At 37.8% G+C, this 18,309-nt stretch overlaps 1 protein-coding gene and 2 pseudogenes across 8 annotated transcripts in view; 1 reads left to right on the top strand and 2 right to left on the bottom strand.

The window, feature by feature from the left end:
- Window positions 1-18,309, bottom strand: part of IL15 (interleukin 15) — a 172,925-nt gene that overhangs the window by 35,361 nt on the left and 119,255 nt on the right. The gene's annotated exons all lie outside the window — the stretch shown is intronic.
- LOC140511883 (actin-like protein 6A) lies at window positions 407-17,769 on the bottom strand (annotated as a pseudogene).
- On the top strand, window positions 10,546-12,661 carry LOC140510821 (acyl-coenzyme A thioesterase 1-like; annotated as a pseudogene).

Below are 18,309 nucleotides of genomic sequence, written 5' to 3'. Positions count from 1 at the left end.
CCTTAAGTGCTGCCCTTTGAATCCACACTTCAAAGAACAAATCCTTTAATAAAAGTTTGGATTCAGTCAAAGGGCAGCACTTAAGGACCTAGAGGGCCACATATGGCCTCTAGGCTACAGGTTTCCCACCCCAGCTATGGACTAATTAAGCTTATGGGTTTCTTTTTATTCTCCATCTCTCAAGGAGTGTGTGTGGGAGTGTGTGTGTTTGTGTGTACATACATATATCATATATAATATTATATAAACAAATTATTAAAATTATATATAAAAGTTAGATAAATATATTAAATATAAGAAAATATATTAAGATACTAAATATACTATAAGTATATTGTATATCATATTATATCATATCATATTATTAAAATTTTGAAAGGTTTTATATCTTACCAGGGAAGGGGCCAAAAAATGTTCTAGGGAAAGAGTAAAATTCAATCCTACTTAAATGACTACTATGCACCAGGCACTAATTAACTCCTGGGGATAAAAAGACAAACAAAGGAAATAGTCTCAAGTTTTAGGGAGTTTATATTCTCAACTGGGGAAATAAGATAAAACAGGCAACTGTGTCTAAACTGAAACAAAAAAAAAATCAAAGTAATTTTGGAGAGAAGTATTGTTCGTTTGTTTTCAACTCTTTGTGACCCTGTATGGGGTTTTCTTGGCAAATATAGTAGAGTGATTTGCCATTTTCTCCTCCAGTGCATCAAGAGGTTAAATGACTAGGCCAGGGTCACACAGTCAGTTAGTATCCAAGGCAAGAATTGAACTCAGGGCTTCCTGACTCCAGACCCAGTTCTGTATCAGCTGAGCCACCCAGGTGCCATAATTTTTCAGAGAAGTATGAATACCTAATATAGGCTTCCTAATTGAGGAAGGGGGCCCTTGAGCTGAGTGTTAAAGGAAGCTAGGATTTTAATAGGTAGAGGTGAAGAGAGAGAGGGTTGAAGGTCTAGCAGACAACCTATGTGAAGGCATCATGACAGCAGATGGCAAGTCCTGTCCAGGAACACTGATTGAACCAGTGAACAAATAAGTGAAATATGGAAGAACTCATTTAAGGTACCTTGATTAAGTATATACTATGTGTCATGGCATTGGGCTGGAACCTGGGGAACCTGAACAGCAAAGAGTCAGAAAGGTCTCCTCTGACTCTTGTTGAGCAGTTGGATGCAGAAATCTATCCAGGGGTGGGGAACTTGTAGCTTTGTGACCATATGTATCCGTCTAGATCCTCAAGTGCAGCCCTTTGACTGAATCCAAACTTCACAGAACAAAATCCCTTACAAAAAGGATTTGTTCTGTGAAACTTTGAGGCTGCAGGTTCCCCACCCCGGTCTATAGGGAATAGTGATGATGTGCAGAATTATATGGCAGTGGTGGAGGAGATGATGATGATGATGATGGTGATGACGGTGACAGGTCTGGCATTTCGCCCCTGCCTTAGGATAAGTAAGTGGTGGTAGTAAGGTAGGTAGAAGAGCATGAAGAAATGAGTCCAGTTGGGGGCAGACCATCACGGACAGTGCAACCAGCAATGTGGGGAGGGTGAAAGAAGGGAAATTCTACGAAACACAAAGTTAGTACCTTTGGTAAGGAACAATAGGAAAGTTTGTACCAGCTCATAAAAATAAAGGCAATGGAAATCAATGTACTTATTTAAAGTAAATTCAATCAAAATTAAAAATTGAATGAAATTCATCTTTAAGGAGTACACACAGAGTATGAGATGATTTATAAGGTGCAACAGGTTGTAGTAGAAGGGGAAAGAGAATGAATTACAGAATGGGGATAACATTTGATTCCCTGAATTACTATGTGCCTGACACAAAGAAATCTCTTAATAAATGTTTTATATATCAAATATTATACCAGTCAAAGAAAAAAAAACCTAGTATAAACATGAAACTGAAAGACAAATATAGACTGGGATGGTTTCACTTTCTCTCTAAGATGAAACAGGGCCAGGAGACTGTCTGATTCAGGGGATCTCTGGGAATACAAGTGAAAGAAATGGCCTATAGGAAAGAAAATATAATTATGAGGCTTGAAGCTGAAAAGTTCAGTCAAGAACATCAATCCTAACCCTCCCTTCTTTTTTAAAAATTTATTTAATTTTAAGTTAGGGAATAAAACAAGCATTTCCACAACATAGTATATATTTTTTAAAAAATAATTGCACATGCAACTGCAAATCTACTATATATAACTTGATATTCCTTTTAAATATATATCATGTATATCATGCAAATTTATTTTTTTTTCTTCCCTCCACCCTCCACCCCTACCTCTGAAAAGTCACATGACATACTGAAAGTCATATTTGGTGGTAAGGAGCCCCTTGGAGTTACATTGGACTTTGTCGATTTTAAATCTAACATTCTATTCACTGTCACTGGCTGCAACATGCCTTTAGTAAGTATTGCTAAAGACATGAAGGAACAGAGCATTAAGATCTGGCGAGGGCAAAGAATTGTTCTGAGGAAAAAAATATATCATGAAGTTTCAGTGTTGCTGTTTTAGTATAAGAGGATGGGTGGTATCATGGAAAGATGATATCCAATCAGATTTTGTGAGATTTTTTTTTTGGTTTATAGCCAGGAAATAAAGCAATCTCAATGCAGGAATTCTTACAATAAGCCTTTCTATCAAGTTTTCGACAGTAGAGCCATCTGATATGGATCTCATGTTCAAACAAAAAAAAATGAAAACAATAATATGGTATTCATTCAGGAGTTGAGAAACATAAAACACAAGCAATGACGGGCTTCTGGACAAAGAGCTGCACACATTAGCCCCTTTGCCTCCAACACTCCAATTCATGATTTCCCTCCAGCTATCATAAAATAACGTTATTGAGCTCGGAAATCATTGGGTTGTGTTCCAAAGCACATGGACTCGGTAGTTCCCTATCAATATCCTACAGCTTTATGAAGCCCCATACTGACAGAATGGCCATGTAAAAAGAAAATAAAACTCAAAGAAAACAGATAAACAGCTGTTTGCCTTTGCACTGACTGAAGCATCCTTACTTTTATGTAGAGATATATATGTGGGTACTGGTACACACTGCAAAAGCTCCCTTCATTCCTCAAGTTCCAAATGAAAATGAGCTGGCTTGAATTTTGTACTTCATTTGCCAAACATTATTAATAAGTATTTCCTATGCACATGCTATATAGAACCCTAGCCTCCCAAAAATAAGGACTGCGGCACAGCACTTCATTTTAATGTATTTATCCATTTGTTTGTTTGAGGAAATGCAACAGAGACTTAACCAATGATTTCACTGATGTAAGAAACTCCCAGATGATGGGGACTACTTCTTTCAACGTAAGTTGGCACCTTCTCTGCAAATTATAACCTTAAAGAATTGCCTAATTGTACAGGGCAACTAAGAAGCTTTGGAATTTACGTATAACAAGTCCAATGGGCCGAATAATCACGTAGGATGAATTCTGCATAAACAATGCCATGGATGTCCAAGACACAAATCAACCATTAAAAAAAATTGCCTCTCAGAGAACACATCTAGTGCATATATCAAAGATAATACTTAAATTCAGGTCCATCCTGGCTTCTACTACCCCACGCTGTCTCTCCTGATTATTTGAAGACTTTTTAATTGTAAAGATGCCTTGACTTGTATTCAGGAGCCTTATATTTTTAGGTAATACCATTAAAACAGTGAAAGCAAGATGACATATGATAGGTGTCCTAAAGATGGATGTGATCACCTCTGCGCTCTTGACCATCAGGCTTCCGTCAGCATTCCAGTCAGTCTTCTACATTTTCATGATTAAGGTAGCTAAAATATCCATTTTGGTTTTTGTGCTATGCAAAATAGAGATGAGTAATCTCTGAATGATCATGGGGTCACTTCTGGTTATGTAAGAAAAGAAGCGTGTTATTTGTTGGCCCTCTTAGAAGAGCTGTAGGAGCAAAGTAGAATAAAAGGAGACCTGTTCACATATAGAGAATGCAGACTAATTTTATTAAATATGCAAAACCACACCCATCACTTGGTCATTTTCTTTTTTTTATTTTTTATAGTATAAAAAAATTTATTTTTTATATTTTTATATAATCTTTATTATTTAGTTTTGTAAGTAGGAGGGTAAAAGTATAGGCAGTAAGTTTTACTAGTCAGTAAAAATCAAGTCTACCAATCATTTGAAAAGCAGTTTGCTAACCAGAGGGTTGAAAAGCAGTTTACTAAAAGGAAAATATTTAGAGAAAATTGATATTCATACAAAAATTACAAAATGCTTATAGGAGTTATTGCTTTACAAGGAAGGCAAAAACTCATTTTAAGCTATATGACCAGGTAAAGGCTTTAAAATTTGTTAAATGGAAATTGAGGTATCAAAAACGTATAAACACTCTGCAAAAGACGTTCATTTTTGTTCCTGATTATACTAAAGCTATGAAATACAAGGGATCATAGGGAAGGCCACAGTTTGTTGTTTTGTTTTTTTTTCTGAACTTGTTTCAAGGGCATTTCCTTTCTCCACATTGTTTGCCTCCTTCATACTCTTGTTTAGAAATCCACATCTGTTGAAAGGTACCCAGAGAAGCTAGAATTGAGCCACTATTTATGAACTAAATTTATCAACTAAATCATCGTTCCATAGTTGTGTTATTTGCAACCAACTTCAATGTTATGCTGGGCGGTGTCTTCCTTGACAGCTCCTGATTCAATCTATCAGTGAAATTCTGTATCAGAGTATTTCCTCCTGCCACTATGACACTGATATAAAATCCTGGTCTAATGTCAATGTCACACATTCCAATGCTTTTGGTTACAACATGACTGATGCCCAACATTGTGTTACCTGATAACCCCTTCATATTAGACGGGTCAAATAAACCTTCAGGAATCTTGAAGTGCTCAGCACCAAAGCCACATTTGTAAACATTGGGAATTCATAGTGTACTGTTGGCATCTATGCAGTCATTTGTTAATCATAAGTTGAATCTGAAACTTGGAACACAGAAACTTGAAAATCTTGGATCACACAATTACACAGGTAATTGTGCCAAGACCTCATAATCTGTGGCAACTTTTCTTTTCTCTTCCAATTTGCTGGGGATCCTACATAAATGGCTTCCTTTGATGCTATCATGAATGGTGGGATCAATTCTACATTCATTTTTTGGAACAGTTCTCTGCACTGCATGGTAATAAAGTCTCTTGCAAGAGGTGACTTCACAATGCTTTGCTGAGTGATGTATCCATTTTGGACTGGAATTGCAGTAGTGTGTGTGGCCCCACTATTCAAAATTAGCCCTGTGGAACAACCATTAGCAAAAGCAGTAAGAGCTGCAGTGTTACAAAGGAAGAATGCTGGGATGTTGTAGTGTTCAAACATCAACTCTGTCATTTTCTTTCTTTTTGCTCTGATATTCCATGGTGCTTCTCACTTTAGAAAAGGGTGCAGACTGACTTTTGATTTGACATGCATCTTGTAAGCATGATCCAAAATGGCTTGGAAGGGGGCAGAGCCAAGATGGCAGGGTAGAAAGATGCATATACTCTAGTGCTTCCCCCACAGCCCACAAAATACCTGTAAAAAGGACTCTCAACAAAGTCTAGAGCAGCAGAAGACACAGAACAACAGAGCCAAAGAGGTTTCCAGCCAAAGGTAACCCAGAAGGCCAAAAGGCTGAAAAGAAAGGTCTGTCTCATGGGATGTTGAGCTGAGCAGAGCACAGCCCTGGCCACATGGCACAGGGAGGAACAGGACCTGAACAGACCTCCAGGCAGATCCCAGGCACTTCAACCCACAAGCAACAAAGAAAGCTCCAAAGGTCAATGGGGGAGGGCTTTCCCAGGTGGGTGAGAGGGATGGGGGTTTCTCCAGCAATAGCCCCAGGGGACAGCAGAGGCCAAGGCAGCAGACCATAGGCAGCTCAGAGGCCACAAAACAACCTGGATCCATTGTTCAGTCAGCTCAGCTTAAAGCCTCTGGTGGTAGGGAGCAGCTGATCTAAACCCCAGCCCTGAGTGACAGCCCTGCCACCACCCAAAGCACAGGGGAACCAAGCAGCTGAGTCTAATCTCTTAACAAAGGATTCAGAAGTCAAGTAACTGGCTGGGAAAATGCCCAAAAAAGGGGAAAAAAATAAGACCATAGAAGATTACTTTCTTGGTGAAGAGGTGTCTCCTTCCATCCTTTCAAATGAGGAAGAACATGGCATACTATCACAGGAAGTCAAGGCTCCTGCCTCCAGGGCCACCAAAGTGAACTTAAACTGGGCTCAAGCAATAGAAGAGCTTGAAAAGTGAGTTAGTATCTTGCTAAAGGAGAACCAAAAAATGTTGAGGAAAATAACAGTTTTAAAAAGAGGCTAACTCAATTGGAAAAAGAGGTTAAAAAGCCAATGAGGAGAAGGAGGCATTAAAAAGCAGAATTAGCCAAATGGAGGAAAAAGTTCAAAAGCTCACAGAACAAAATAGTTCTCTGAAAGAGAGAATTGAGATGAGGGAAATGAATGAATATGAGATAAACCAAGCAGTTAGAAAACAAAACCAAAAGTTTGAAAAAATAGAAGACAATGTGAAACATCTCATTGGAAAAACAACTGATCTGGAAAATAGATCCAGAAGAGACAATTTAAATATTATGGGACTACCTGAAAGCCATGATCAAAAAAAGAGCTTAGACATTATCTTCAATGAAATTATTGAGGAAAACTGTCCTGATATTCTAGAACCAGAGGGCAAAGTAAATATTGAAAGAATCTACTCATCACTTCCTGAAAGAGACCCAAAAAGGGATACTCCTAGGAATATTGTGGCCAAATTTCAAAGTTCCAAGGTCAAGGAGAAAATACTGCAAGCAGCTAGAAAGAAACAATTCTAGTATTATGAAAATACAATCAGGATAACACAGGATCTGGCAGCTTCAGCATTAAGGGACTGAAGGACTTGGAATAGGATATTCCAGAAGTCAAAGGAACTAGGATTAAAACCAAGAATCACCTACCTAGTAAAACTGAGTATAATACTTCAAGGGAATAAATGATCATTCAATGATATAGAGAACTTTCAAGCATTCATGTTGAAAAGACCAGAACTATATAGAAAATTTGAATTTCAAACACAATAATCAAGAGAAGCATGCAAAGGTAAGCAGGAAAGAGGACTCATAAAAGGCTTTCTAAAGCTGAACTGTTTATATTCCTACTTGGAAAGAAAATATTTATAACTCTTGAGACTTTTCTCAGTATTTGGCTAGGTGGAAGGATTATACACACACACATAGACAGAGAATACAGGCTATGTTGAATCAGAAAAGATGATATCCACAAAAAAAAAGATATAAAATTAAAATTAAGGGGTGAGGGAAGAAAATACTGGAAGGAGAAAGGGAGAAATGGAATGGGGCAGGAATGAATCATAAAAAAGATCAAGAAAAATCTTGTTCAATGCAGGAGAAAAGGGAGAAGGGGAGAGGGGGAATGTGAAGCTACTCTCTCTTCATATGGTTTAAAGAGGGAATAACATGCTCACTAAATTTGGTATGAAAATCTATCTTATACTACAGAAAGTAGAGGAGGAGGTGACAAGTGGGTTGAGGGGAATGGTAGAAGGGAGGGCAAATGGGAGAAGGGAGTAACTAGAAATAAACACTTTTGGGAAGGGACAAGGTCAAATGAAGGAATAAAAAAATAAAGGGGGATAGAGTAGGATAGAGGGCAATATAGTTAGTATTATACAACATTATTATTATAGAAGTCTTTACAAAACAACACATATGCAGGCTGTATTGAATTGCTTTCCTTCTCAGTGGTGATGGGGAGGGAGGGAGGAAGGGAAAGAAGGTAGAATTCAAAGTATTAAAAATGAATGTTGAGAATTATTATTGCATATAATTGAGAAATAAGAAACACAGGTAAAGGGGCATGGAAATTTATCTTGCCCTACAAGAAAAGAGAGAAGATGGGGAAAAGGGAAGGGTGGGGTGTGATAGAAGGGAGGTCTCACCGAGAGAAAGGGTAATCAGAATACAAGGTATTAGGGGGTGGGAGGAGGGGAGAGAGGGGGAGAAAAATTGGACATGTTACAAAATGATGTAAAAGCAATCAGTATTAAAATAATTGACTGAATTAGTTACTGAGACTAAATCAGAGACATCCTTAGTTTGGGGAAATGAATTTTAGTCTAAGTCTCCTAGAGGCAGGTAACTTAGGGTAAAAATTGGCATTGATGGAAAAGCTATGGTTTTAATGGTAAATTTCATTTTATGATTGTTATTTAAGCAAGAACTAGAACAGGTATAGAAAGGCATGTAAGCCACTTAAGACTTGCCTCAAAAGATGTTCCTTAGCCAATTTGAAATTATAATCATATCTGAAACCTGGTTATTGGAACTTGCTATTTTAAGATGGTAAGGGATTATTAGGTGACTCTTCTTCTGAGGCTAACTCCAGGTAAGGATAGCAACAAACGTGGTCTGAGCCTCCAATCCATGATGCCAGTAAGCCTGTGAGATGCTGGTATGAACTGAAAAAGGTGATCTCATGGGAAGGGTGGGAGAGTAGCTGTTCAGCCTGGGCTGAAGTAGGATTCTCTTGACTCAATTTCTCCACTCACCCCTGGCAGACTCTAAGCCTCACTGAATGCAAGTTGACAATCTACTCCTGCCTGGAACTGACATGAAGCTGGGGAGATATTGTATCCCTGCAATGTCCCTACTCTTGGTGGCAATTTCCTATATTCAAAAGGTTTGTAAGCTTAATATCAGATCTATTATATTATAGATTGTTGGTAGGGGAACATCCGAGATCAAGTCTAAAATTAAGCTATTAGGCTTAGGACTTTAGACCAACAACAATAAGTTAGGGTCCTTTTACTCTTAGTAATAGTGTGGAGACAATTAGGTCAAGGGTTTATGAAGTTAGCATTTATAGTTATTATTTGTGTCTTAGTTGATTAATGTTAAAAAAAATTCATTTGCAGTCTATATTGTAAATGTTTTAAAAGAAATGTCACCTGACCAAAAGTTGGAATTGTGTTATGTGATATGAACTGTGTTAAAAATGAAAAACAAAAAACAAACAAACAAACAACGAGACACACAGACTTTTCAATTTTTATTATTGGTCACTCAATGAAAGCCAGAGCAATGTGGGTTGAAAGGTATTGTCTAACAGTTCTATGTAAAAGAAAATGGGCTTTTTCAAAACCTATCTTTTCAGAACTGTATTTCAAGAAATCAAAAATGCAAACTGCACTGGACAAAAAGTAAATTTTCCTAGTTCTTTGAAAAATAAAAAAAAATTAAATGAAGAATTGGTCATGTAAAAAGGAAGGCATTTTGAGCCTGATATATATCTTTACTCCATGAAGCTATCTTTCAAGGATGTCCAGCTTGCTGTCAAAAGTCTGGGCCACTATCTGACACTTAGATTCAAACAAAGAGTGCTTCTTAGACTCAGGAGAGAAACAGAGGGGCTATTGCTATACCCATTACCAAATTTCCCACCAATCACGTTCGTCCCTATGTCTCAGCTCTGTAACTAGTCATGATGCCCTTAATTCCATGTCATCTACCTTTTTATCTTCTTGGTTCTACACTTCCAAAAACTCTTGGGAGGAGACATACAAGTGGGGTTGGGCAAATAGGGCTGTGCCCTCAGGGCATGCAGCCTTGGAGGAAGGGAGCTTTTGCCTCAGGCGAGTGCCCTTCCTTCCAATATCAAAAATTGCCCCCGCATCCCAGGCAGTTGCAAGTCGCCTTGACTCTTGTCTTGCCCCTGGACTTCCATGACTCTGGAGGAGAAAGTAAGACTGATGACTTTGCTGAGTTTTACCTCACTTAAATCTAATTCACAAGCAAATGAAAATATCACCCTCCTGACGTCATTGATTCTCTTGGGGAATGAAAGATGAGCATCTCCCCCAAATCTCTATAATGTAAACTGTGCTCTTGTTAGAGGTCTGTGGCGTTAATGGAGGCCAGCCCTTGGCTCATTTATTGACAGGTAACATGTCTCTGCTAATAAATACAACTTGTTCAGAGATCTGCCTCAATTCCCCCTTTTGTTAAATTTCATTTGAAACAAGACACTGGTTTTATGACTGTAAGGAGGTCACTTTGATGCCTCAGTTTCCTCAACTGTAAGATGAAGGTGATGGTAATAGCACCTACTTCACAGGACTGTTGTGAGGAACAAATGTTTAGAACATCATCTGACAGCTAGTAAAAACAGGATAAATGTTAGCTTTTCATTTTCTAGTTATTGAGGTGTTTTAAAATTTCACAAGGTATAGATGTAACCAGTTGTATTGTTTTCAATGCAGATGCAGTAGTGAACAAGGAGTCTTATGGTGTCTCAGAATATGTCATCTAAGAGCAAACAACTTGATTATCCTCAGAATTCAGAGGGAAGACTTTAAAGGGAATGCTTTATGACTTTGAGTTTCTTATAGGTTCAGGGCCCTTCCCAGGGATCATAGACCTCTTTGGAATTGGAGGTGGCCTGTTTGAATATAGAGCCAGCCTGCTGGCTGGACATGGCTTTGTTGTATTGACCATGGCATACTATACCACTGAGGACCTCCCCAAAGACATAGAAGAACTTCATCTGGAATACTTTGAAGAGGCTGTCCAGTACCTGAAGAACCACTCCCAGGTTGTCTTCTCATTTTATGACTTCTCTTTGCTTTGATTTCTTTGATTCTGGGGGTAGATTCTTTCCCTGATTGCATTTCATTTTTAGAAATTGTCCCAGGAATGAAAACTCCTATTTAAGTATTTATTGGGAAGTGGAGTTTGCTATTTCCTTCTCCAGTCTATTTTATACATGAGGAAACTGAGGCAAACAGGATTAAGTTACTTGTCCAGGGTCACAGTTAATAAGCTTCTGAGGCCAGATTTGAACTCAGGAAGAGGAGTCTCCCTGACTCCAGGACAGGCGTTCTATCAACTTTGCTATTTAGATTCCTATTTTGCTTTGAAATTTTTCCCTACTTCCAAAAGGTAGTTTAACACTGGCTACTCCCTCTCTTGTTTTTAAAGAGAAAACTGAGAGAAATGCAAATTCCCTCTGATAATGTTTATCTGTGTGGCCTTTGTAAGAGGCAGATTTTTAACCTCCCTGATCTGCAGTTTACTTATTTGAAAAAGGAGTGAGAGTGGACATCTTTTCGAATCCAGGATCCAAGGAAAAATATCAGTGAGGAGGGACTTGAGGTATGCACAATGTCTACCTGCTCCAAATTATATTAACCATCAGCCTATAAGTCTCCTTAGTAGAGTCATTAATAGGTTGGAAAATAGGTAAAGGGAGAGTTTTCTCCAAAAGGCCTCAATTAAAATACGTAATCAGTTCTCCACCATAAGTATGTGAGTTGCTTTGAACCAGAAGGAAGAAAGGATTTATTACATGCCTACTCTGTACTAGGAATCAGGCTGAGTGCTTTGTAAATATTTTCTGATTTGATCCTCACAACAACCCTTTGCTCTTATTATCCCTAATTTACAGTTGAGACAACTGAGGCCAACAGAGGTTAAAGTGACTTGTTTAGGGTCACATGTCTGGTAAGTGTCTGAAGCAGGATTTGAACTCAGGTCTTCCTAACTGTAGAAGTTCCAGGGCTCAATCTGTTCTACTATCTAACTTTCTTGAATTTTAAGTAACTGTGATTGTGGGCAAATATTTATCCTCAGTTTCCTATCTCAAAAATTGATATCATAATATTTCTAATATAGTGTCTTAATGAATATACTATAACATGAGCTTTACATGTCATGTTGATATGAGGAGAGGTTGCTACAAAACTCCGTAAGGTCCCAAAAGAACTGTTAGGGAAAAAGTAAATGTATTGTTAAGTTTCTTGTGCTTTTGTTTTTTGAGGCATTCAAGGTTAGATAACTTGCCCAGGACCACCCGCCTAGTAAGTGTTAAGTGTCTGTTGTCATATTTGAACTCAGGTCCTCCTGACTTCAAGGCTGGTTCTCTATCCACTGCACCATCTGCCTGCCCCATTTTGTTACTCTTAACATTATTCTCGTTCCCTATCTGACTTTCTGACTTTCTCAGGTAAAGGGTCCAGGAGTTGGGCTGCTTGCATTTTCTAAAGGGGGTGATCTCTGCCTCTCCATGGCCTCCCATTTGAAGGACATCACAGCCACTGTCATCATCGATGGCTCAGTGGCAAATGTAGGGTGTGTGCAACACTACAAGGGTATGACCATTCCTCCATTGAAGAGTGACCTCAAAAGTATCAAGATGACTGAAGATGGTTTTTCAGACATCATTGATGCTCTCAGCAATCCTTTGGAGGAACCAAACTGAAAAAACTTAATTCCAATTGAGAAGGCTGAGAGTTGCTTCTTGTTTCTTGTTGGTTTGGATGACCACAATTTGAAAACTGAATTCTATGCCGGTGAAGCTGCCAAATTGGTACGAGCCAATGGGAAGAAAAAACTCAAGATTATCTGCTACCCTAAAACAGGACACTCTATTGAGTCCCCATATTTCCCTGTGTGCCTGGTTTCCTTTAGCAGTTCTTTTTGGCAAACATATAATCTCAGGAGAAGAATTTAGGGCTCACTCCATGGCCCAAATCGATGCTTGGAAACAACTCCAAGCCTTCTTCCACAAACATTTAGGAAATAATCAGATAACACATCCCCCCAAATTGTAATTCACCACTTAGAATTTAAAATAGTGAATACTAAGGTTATGTTAAGATGATACTAACTAGATAGATTGTTTTTAGAGTAATTGGAAGAGGATTTTTTCTCACCATTAAGATAAAGTTGAAAATAACTGTAATTCTAAAAAACATGGCTTGGAAGCTGTCCCAATCTTCAATCATTCCATTCTTTAAAGGCGATATTGCCTCCATATTCTCCCTTAGAACAAGCAATGCATTGGTATCTATGTAGTATATGGGACTTCCTTGTTTGCCTTTATCACTATCGATCTCCATCAACATGCTCCCATCATCCCTTTCAAATACCCCACCAATAGTGGTGGGAAAATCAAGCTTTGGGCAGTCCTCACCAGCATATCCAGCTCTCACTGTATAGGAGCCAATGTCAAGAACAAGAGCCCCAACTTCATCTCCTCCACAGACACCACAGTTCATGGCTGCTGCTGCCCCCACGCTGAAGAGGTCCTGGCATCTCCTGAGTCACTTGGTCATTTTCTTTATAAAAGTCATGTAAAGATATCAGCATAATTCTTTCTATGAGTTCTCCAGAGGTCTAACAAATGTATTTTTCAGTACTCACAGAAAATGAAATCATATGAAAAAGAAATTTAGTCAATTTTCATCTTAACCAAGGCTAATAAGGAGAAATAGGAGATTTTTTTAAATGTACTTCTGAGCTCCTCATTTTAAAGATGGGGAAAATAACTGAGATTCCGGGAGATCAGGTGGCTTTCTTATGTAACTAACATGTTCTTTGGCTTCACCCAACGAAACCTAGGCTGATTACTTCTCCCCCTCAGGATTCCAGGAGGAGCCTCTGAGGGGTTGGAATATCTCTAATACTATAGGCTCAAGTCCCCAATGAAGTATATTTTCCCCACTGTTAGGACTAGAGATTAGCACTGCAATTCCATTTAGCCAATTAATACCAACTACCTTTTACAAAAGGAATATTTACTCTGAAAATATAACAAGACCACAGTAGTACAAACGTTTTACCCTAACTGTAGGAGAACATTGTCTTCTATAAAACCGTGGTGACCAGAAAGAGTGGGCTCAAATTTAATACAGCTTCCATATAACTTTGGCCCCACCAAGTTCACGCTCAAATGTCGCATTACTGCTGGATGAGTCCTTATCTCAGTTACTGGTAGGCTGGATCAGTCCCAAGAGTTATCTCTTTAAGCCTCAAAGCTGGGCTGGCCACAAAGCCTATCATGGATTTCCCTCTTGAACCTTAAGTGGTTGCCTCTCCTGACTTCTTGAAACTTACAATCTCTGATTTCTATTTTTAGTCTTTTTTTAAAATCAAAAACAAAAGAAGAAACATGAACCCAAGGACCAAGGTTAATATTTAGAAGTCACATGATAGCCTCAGAGGGAGGTCCCAAGGCTCTTTTCTCTTATATGACAGAGTCAGGCAGGAAGAAGTCTTACCAAGAGATAGGACGGTTGCTCTGGGTCATCTAGTGCGCTCACCCCAACCACTTTTCCTAGCTATGTAGCCATAGGCAATCAAAGAGGCTCTTCCTCACCAAGTCATTCACAGACCAGAAACAGAAAATTTTGCTCATGCTCCAAATCTGTCCAAAATACTTCTATTACACAACCTGATCTTTACGATTGGACTCAGTGGCCAGTCCCTCTTTACACTTAAGATCTCAGCATACTGTAGAAGTCAGGTCTCCTTATTCCTATTCCACTATTCTTTCCAATATAACCAAATTGTTTTTGATGACACACCAAAGTTAGTCCTTTCACACAGGGCACAATATACCTTCTCCCCACTTCCCTAGCCTTTGTATTGTCCCCAAAACCTAAAATGAGAGGAATCAACATATATATCCCTTACTACATGCCCGGCACCGTACTAAGCACTTAGAAATATTGTCTCATTTAGTCTTCATTTAATTTAATTATTTCATTTAATACGACCTAGGAACTAGGTGCTTTTATTATTCCCATTTTATAGATGAGGAACTGAGGTAAATAGGTTAAATGATTTGCCTAAGGTCACACGGTTGATAAGAGCATAAGATAAATTCAATATGTAATGTTCAAAGCTCTCTTGCTTGTCTGTTTCCCCTTGAACAATCTTTTCATCTCTGCATTAAAAATGCTTCAGTGGCCCCCCTGTAGTTTTTCTTTTTTTAGGGTGGGGGTATTGATATCACAAGGCTCCCCCTTCTTCTCGAATCTCATTATTCATTAAAAAAAGAACACAATCCTTGTAATAAATGGGCATGAACAAAGAAAAGCAAATCCCCAATTTGACATTTCAAATGTATATATCTCATTATTTACCTGGAGTTCGCTCAGTCGGGAAACTGGTAGCATTGCTTATTATAGATTTTTTAATTTTATCATAACTTATTTGTTCTGATTATGTATTATATATAATATAGTAAGCTGATTCTAATTACAGAGTATTGTTCTGGATATGTAGTTGGTCACTGCATTGGTCAGTATTCTTAAATGTTTCCAAGTTGTTTTTTTACAGTATGGTTGCTAAGGTATAGGTTATGTGATTCTTTTTCTTCCAAATTCAACAAACACCTCCCAAAAGAGAATATTTCCGTATATATATAATAGAACAGAAAAGGAACACTATGTGTGAAACCATGAATCTCTATTATATACAACTAGGATTTTAAAAAAATATATAAAATATATTTGGAGCAACTAAGTGGTACAGTAGATAAAATGCTGGGTCCAGAAGACCTGAGTTCACATCTGGTCTCAGACACTTACTAGCTGTGTGACCTGGACTAGTCACTTGACCCTGTTTGCCTCATGTTCCTCATTTATGAAATTTATGAAATTATTATTATTATCTAATATTATTATCTAATAATAGCACCTACTTCCAGGGTTGTTGTGAGGATCAAATGATATAATTATAAAGAGTTCAGCACAGTGGCTGGCACATAATAGGTGCTATATCAATGGTAGCTATTTTTATTACTCTCCTGAATCTGTTCAATTCACTATCAGTCCATTCCAATTTTCTCAGATTTCTCAGGAACTTCATCACTTCATCACTTCTTAAATAATAATGATATTCCATTATATCCATATCCCCTAAATTGTTTGACCATTCCCCAACCGATAGGCCCCCTCTTTATTTTCAGTTTTCTGCTACAATGAAAACAACTACTATTCACATTCTATTTTTGTAAATACCAAAGACCCACTCCAAACTGGCACCTGCCTGAAGCAACTTTATCTCTACATTTTTTTGGAAATAAGAGATTCCCATTTATTCTCCTAGTAGACAAAAATAGCTCAAAGTCTGCCCCCAGTGATTTGTGGGAAATTCCTAACTCTCTAATGATTTTGTCCCCAATTCCCTGAAGAGCCACATTCCATCTATCATCATTTAAAATTAACACCGGAACAAAGGAACAGTATTCAAAGGCTTACTTATTATTTGTTTCTCTCTTGTGGATGGCCAATGTTCAATCTCCTAATTTTCGGTTTTGCAATGTAAACTCCAAGAAGGTGGGTGTAATGTTTTGTTTTGTTTTCTTTTCTTTTTATTTAATGTTTATACCTCGGATATAAAATACTGAGTTATGGAACAAGCAGGCACTCTAGTGGCTCATAGGAGAGCCAGAAGGGGCTCCGGGGTTCATGGGGTTTGACACCTTCATTTTATAAATGAGGAAACTACTCAGAAAAATGGAGTGATTTCCTTGAGGTCACACGGCTAGTGAGTATCTGAAGCAGGATTTGAAACTAGGCATTCCTGATTTTCCTCGTACTTCATCTACTACAAAGGATGTTGATGTACAAGAGACAGATTAAACTCAGAATTGCCTGATATAGATCTCCTAAAAGACATTCTAATAATTAAATATCTTTCAATCAATTCCATTCCACAAGCATTTATTTAGCACTTACTAGGTTGCTACTGTACTATGTCCTAGGGACAAAAGAATGAAAAATGACCTTATCTTCCCTCAAAGGACTCATGGAACCTATTGGAGTAACACAGATAAAAACATTATATAGCATTATATAATATAATATAACATAAAAACATTATACAACAGGCAAATGCGCTTTGGAAAAATCAGAAGGAGAGCTTATTCAAAGTCTTTTATAATCTGGCTTCAATCTACTTTTCCACCTACATTATTTTCTGCATAATTTAACCAAACTAGACTTCTCACTATTCTCCTAAATCACCCCATCCCTTTCCACCTTTGTAAACGTCTGCTATCACTCCCAATACCTGCAATTTACCCTCTCCTATTTTTGTCTGTTGAAATGTTAAACACCCTTCAAGGTCCACTTTAAATTCTGCCTACTCCCTTCAACCTTATCCTTCAGATTCCACAAAGGACATCATTTTGTTGCCCTTGTCTGATTTAGCATTTATTATTATAGATTGCTGATGTAACGGAGAGAGAGCCAAGAAAATTTAGGCCCAAGTTCTGCCTTTGCCACATAGTGACTCCAAGTAGTGGAGCAAGTAAGTCACTTAATCTTTGCTACTCTGAGCTATTCTCCTAGACTATAAATTGCAGAGCCAGGGAAGATCTGGGGCAGGTGCTTACTCCTGCAGAGGGAGTTGTTTCTACCAAGAAAATCTCTGGTCTAGTCTCCAGCCCTAGACTCTTAATATTACAGTGACATGTGTATGTTATCTCTTCAAAGTCTAGGAGGGCTGGTACCATGCCTTGTATCTTCCCCTCCTCCTGGTACAGAGTTCTCTGCACTAAGTAGATAATTAATAAATGCTTATTTCTGTTAAATTCTCTGACCCTTAAGCTCAAAGTACTCCCTCTCTCTTCCTCAGAGCTCAGTATTTTATTTGCATACTATGTACTTCTGTTTAAATTCGTATCATGTTGGATTTGTTTCTATTTATATTCTGCCAGATTATAAACTGCTTAGAAGACAGTCTATGTCTTACTCTTTTTCTTATCTCCCAAACATGGAAGGGAAAGATCAGACTCATGGTAGGGATAAACAGTCTGCAACATATGGCCAATGAAAAGTTTTATAGAAGCATATCTTCATGGCTTTTGACCCAGCAATTCCATTGCTGGCTAAAGACATATATACATACATACATACATACATATATATATATATATATATATATACATATATATACACACATATCTATATACACACATACATACATATACATAGATACATATATATAAAAGTATAAATAATCAATGATCAATTTTAAAGTACTTACTATGTACAAGAAATTATATTAAGTCCTGGAGATATAAAAAAATAGCAAATACAGTTATGACCCTCATGGAATTTTTTCTAATATTATATGATAATATTCATGTATAGATTATAAAAATTATCATAAGAATAGTTGGCATTTGTAGTATTTAAAGCTAGTATCTTAAAGTTGGCACTACATGATCACATATGATAACTCATTTGATGATAACCCTATGGAGTACATACTATTATTATCCTCATTTTACAGATAAGGAAACTGAGGAAGAGGGGGTACATACAGAGTAGATGGCAAATAACCTTAAGTGGAAGACATTAGTGGATGGGGAGATGAGGAAATAACTTTTTGCAGGATGTCTCAATTTGAGTTGAGACAAAGGAACTTTGAAGGTGTTTGAAGAGGGAGAAGTGAGCAGAGAGAG

This window comes from Notamacropus eugenii, chromosome 6, assembly GCF_028372415.1.
Source record: "Notamacropus eugenii isolate mMacEug1 chromosome 6, mMacEug1.pri_v2, whole genome shotgun sequence".
Classification (NCBI taxonomy): Eukaryota; Metazoa; Chordata; class Mammalia; order Diprotodontia; family Macropodidae; genus Notamacropus; species Notamacropus eugenii.
The sequence above is the reverse complement of the archived record's forward strand: the minus strand, read 5'-3'. Positions and strand labels throughout refer to the sequence as shown.